This window comes from Salvelinus alpinus, chromosome 2 (genome assembly GCF_045679555.1).
Source record: "Salvelinus alpinus chromosome 2, SLU_Salpinus.1, whole genome shotgun sequence".
Taxonomy (NCBI): domain Eukaryota; kingdom Metazoa; phylum Chordata; class Actinopteri; order Salmoniformes; family Salmonidae; genus Salvelinus; species Salvelinus alpinus.
Genome location: NC_092087.1, coordinates 103,774,786 through 103,779,914, shown reverse-complemented (window position 1 = coordinate 103,779,914; position 5,129 = coordinate 103,774,786).

Here is a 5,129-nt window from a genome sequence, read left to right as displayed (position 1 = left end):
CTGTCTCGTCGTTGTCGGTGATCAGGCCTACCACTGTTGTGTCATCGGCAAATTGAATGATGGTGTTGGAGTCGTGCCTGGCCGTGCAGTCATGAGTGAACAGGGAGTACAGGAGGGGACTGAGCACGCACCCCTGAGGGGCTTCTGTGTTGAGGATCAGCGTAGCGGATGTGTTGTTACCTACCCTTACCACCTGGGGGCGGCCCGTCAGGAAGTCCAGGATCCAGTTGCAGAGGGAGGTGTTTAGTCCCAGGGTCCTTAGCTTATTGATGAGCTTTGATGGCACTATGGTGTGGAACGCTAAGCTGTAGTCGTCAAATCAAATCAAATCAAATGTATTTATATAGCCCTTCGTACATCAGCTGATATCTCAAAGTGCTGTACAGAAACCCAGCCTAAAACCCCAAACAGCAAGCAATGCAGGTGTAGAAGCACGGTGGCTAGGAAAAACTCCCCAGAAAGGCCAAAACCTAGGAAGAAACCTAGAGAGGAACCAGGCTATGAGGGGTGGCCAGTCCTCTTCTGGCTGTGCCGGGTGGAGATTATAACAGAACATGGCCAAGATGTTCAAATGTTCATAAATGACCAGCATGGTCAAATAATAATAATCACAGTAGTTGTCGAGAGTGCAGCAAGTCAGCACCTCAGGAGTAAATGTCAGTTGGCTTTTCATAGCCGATCATTCAGAGTATCTCTACCGCTCCTGCTGTCTCTAGAGAGTTGAAAACAGCAGGTCTGGGACAGGTAGCATGTCCAGTGAACAGGTCAGGGTTCCATAGCCGCAGGCAGAACAGTTGAAACTGGAGCAGCAGCACGGCCAGGTGGACTGGGGACAGCAAGTAGTCAATGAATAGCATTTTCACATAGGTGTTCCTTTAGTCCAGGTGGGAAAGGGCAGTGTGGAGTGCAATAGAGATTGCATCATCTGTGGATTTTTTAATACATTTTTATTTCACCTTTATTTAACCAGGTAGGCCAGTTGAGAACAAGTTCTCATTTACAACTGCGACCTGGCCAAGATAAAGCAAAGCAGTGCAACAAAAAACAACAACACAGAGTTACACATAAACAAACGTACAGTGAATAACACAACAGAAAAATCTATATACAGTGTGTGCAAATGGAGTAAGGAGGTAAGGCAATAAATAGGCCATAGTAGCAAAGTAATTACAATTTAACAAATTAACACTGGAGTGATAGATGTGCAGATGATGATGTGCAAGTAGAGATACTGGTGTGCAAAAGAGCAAAATAAGTAAATAAAAACAATATGGGGATAAGGTAGGTACATTGGATGGGCTATTTACAGATGGGGTGTGTACAGCTGCAGCGATCGGTGAGCTGCTCAGATAGCTGATGCTTAAAGTTAGTGAGGGAGATATAAGTCTCCAACTTCAGCGATTTTTGCAATTCGTTTCAGTCATTGGCAGCAGAGAACTGGAAGGAAAGGTGGCCAAAGTAGGTGTTGGCTTTGGGGATGACCAGTGAGATATACCTGCTGGAGCGCGTGCTACGGGTGGGTGTTGCTATGGTGACCAGTGAGATATACCTGCTGGAGCGCGTGCTACGGGTGGGTGTTGTTATGGTGACCAGTGAAATGAGATAAGGCAGAGCTTTACCTAGCAAAGACTTAGAGATGACCTGGAGCCAGTGGGTCTGGCGACGAATATGTAGCGAGGGCCAGCCGACGAGAGCATACAGGTCGCAATGGTGGGTGGTATATGGGGCTTTGGTGACAAAACGGATGGCACTGTGATAGACTGCATCCAGTTTGCTGACTAGAGTGTTGGAGGCTATTTTGTAAATGACATCGCCGAAGTCGAGGATCGGTAGGCTAGTCAGTTTTACCAGGGTATGTTTGGCAGCGTGAGTGAAGGAGGCTTTGTTGCGAAATAGATTTAATTTTGGATTGGAGATGCTTAATATGAGGAAGGAGAGTTTACAGTCTAACCAGACACCTAGGTATTTGTAGTTGTCCACATATTCTAAGTCACAACTGTCCAGAGTAGTGATGCTAGTCCGGCGGGCGGGTGCGGGGAGTGATCGGTTGAAGGGTATGCATTTAGTTTTACTTGTATTTAAGAGCAGTTGGAGACCACGGAAGGAGAGTTGTATGGCATTGAAACTAATGTACCACTATCAGAGGGGTGTATTATGACATCAGATAGAACTACTCAGACATCCCAAATATCACTTGATTATCAGAGGGGTGTATTATGACATCAGATAGAACTACTCAGACATTACTAGCGTTTAAGAGCAGTTGGAAGCCACGGAAGGAGTGTCCAAAGAAGGGATCTGTTGCGGCCGTATGTAATAGTAGTTAGTTGTAGTCTGTAATAGTTTGCCCTGCCACATCCGACGAGCATCAGAGCCAGTGTAGTACGATTCGATCTTAATCCTGTATTGACGCTTTGCCTGTTTGATGGTTCGTCGGAGGGCATAGCGGGATTTCTTATAAGCTTCCAGGTTAGAGTCCCGCTCCTTGAAAGCGGCAGCTCTAGCCTTTAGCTCAGTGCGGATGCTGCCTGTAATCCATGGCTTCTGGTTGGGGTATGTACGTACGGTCACTGTGGGGGCGACGTCATCGATGCACTTATTGATGAAGCCAATGACTGGTGGTGTACTCCTCAATGCCATCAGATGATTCCCGGAACATATTCCAGTCTGTGTTAGCAAAACAGTCCTGTAGTTTAGCATCTGCTTCATCTGACCACTTTCTTATTGATCTAGTCACTGGTGCTTCCTGCTTTAATTTTTGCTTGTAAGCAGGAATCAGGAGGATAGAATTATGGTCAGATTTGCCAAATGGAGGGCGAGGGAAAGCTTTGTATGCGTCTCTGTGTGTGGAGTAAAGGTGGTCCAGAGTTCTTTTTCCCTCTGGTTGCACATTTAACATGCTGATAGAAATTTGGTAAAACGGATGTAAGTTTCCCTGCACACACAGTCTGTGCCTGTATTTAGTTTTCATGCTAGTGAGGGCCGAGAAACACTCTCACATAGTGGTTGCAAAGGGCATCAGTGTCTTAACTGCCAAGGCAGGATACTCAGGATACCCTAATCCAGTGGCCTATGCAGGGGTGTAGTGGTGATTTAACATCATGCTGTGTGACTGCTGTCTTCCCTGCAGTGGTGTAGTGGTGCCTGAAGAAGTGTGTCCTGTGTGAAGGGAAGGGACCATGTGGGAACAATCCTATGTTTTCCGACAGATTTCCTATACAATTTTCCCCCTAAAATAAATTGAAATTTACCAAAGTATTTGGTCTCCATAGAACCTTTGTTTTTGATTCAGAACTTAATATATCAATTTAAATCAGAAAATAAACAGACATTTTGACAAAATTATTGACACCTTTGATGTAATATTTGGTAGCACAGCCTAACTGCAATCAAGCGCTTCCTTTAACCATCGATGAGCTTCCTGTACCTCTGTACTGGCAGTTTGGCCCACTCCTCTTCCTGCACCTCTGTACTGGCAGTTTGGCTCCTCCTCTTCCTGCACCTCTGTACTGGCAGTTTGGCCCACTCCTCTTCCTGCACCTCTGTACTGGCAGTTTGGCCCACTCCTCTTCCTGCACCTCTGTACTGGTGGTTTGGCCCCTCCTCTTCCTGCACCTCTGTACTGGCAGTTTGGCCCACTCCTCTTCCTGCACCTCTGTACTGGTGGTTTGGCCCACTCCTCTTCTTGCACCTCTGTACTGGCAGTTTGGCCCACTCCTCTTCCTGTACCTCTGTACTGGCAGTTTGGCTCCTCCTCTTCCTGCACCTCTGTACTGGCAGTTTGGCCCACACCTCTTGTGACAACTGCTCCAGTTCTCCCAGATTTTAAGTGCGCCTTCTACCAACTGCTGTTTTCAGATCTCTCCACAAGTTTTCAATGTGATTTACATCTGGACTCACTGCTGGCCACTTCAGAACAGTCCCAGCGTTTTGTCTTGAACCGTTCCTGGGTGTTTTTTGAAGTGTGTTTGGGGTCATTGTCCTGCTGGAAGACCCATGACCTTTGACGAAGTAAAGAAACTCCAAAACATCACTGAACCTCCTCTGTGTTTGACTGTATTTCCTGTAAACACAGAGATGGTATGCTTTACCAAAAAGCTCTAATTTGCTCTCATCTGTCCACAGGACATTCTCACAGGTAAATAAAATCGAGCACACAGCTATGCAATCTCCATAGACAAACATGGGCGGCAGAATGCCCTTCCTGAAGAGCTCAGTGAGTTTCAACGTGACGCCGTCATACGATGCCACCTTTCCAACAAGTCAGTTCGTCAAATTTCTGCCCTGCTAGAGCTGCCCCAGGTCAACTGTAAGTGCTGTTATTGTGAAGTGGAAAAGTCAAGGAGCAAAAACGGCTCAGCTAAGAAAGTGGTAGGACACACAAGCTCACAGAACGGGACCGCCGAGTGCTGAATCGCGTAGTCCTTAAAAATCCTCTGTCCTCGGGTTGTAACACTCACTACCGAGTTCCAAACTGCCTCTGGAAGCAACATCAGCACGATAACTATTCGTCGGGAGCTTCATGAAATGGATTTTCATGGCCCGAGCAGTTGTCGTGGAAATTCTAATCAAGTTCGAGAGCATTTGTAATTTCTTCAAACAATTCATCTTTATTTGATATCGATTAACTATTTCAATAATGGAGCTGGTCAACGACCCACCGTGAGGCAAAGTTTATCACTACGACAAAGATAAACTGTGAAACCCAAGTCTAGTTTAATGTACATAATAAAACTATTACATCACAGCTGAAGAGGAGCTCAGATAACATATCAAGGACCTGTATCTCTGTTCCACTCCATCCACAGCGACTGATGGACAAGACTCTGTCCAGGACTCTATATTTAATGTTCCAGTCCATCCACAGCGACTGATGGACAAGACTCTGTCCAGGACTCTATATTTAATGTTCCACTCCATCCACAGCGACTGATGGACAAGACTCTGTCCAGGACTCTATATTTAATGTTCCACTCCATCCACAGCTATTGATGGAGAAGACTCTGTCCAGGACTCTATATTTAATGTTCCACTCCATCCACAGAGAACGTATACATAAAAACGGAGGTACTCTGTATTCAATTCAAGTATTGAAATTGTAAAAAAAAAAAAAAAAACATACAAAGATA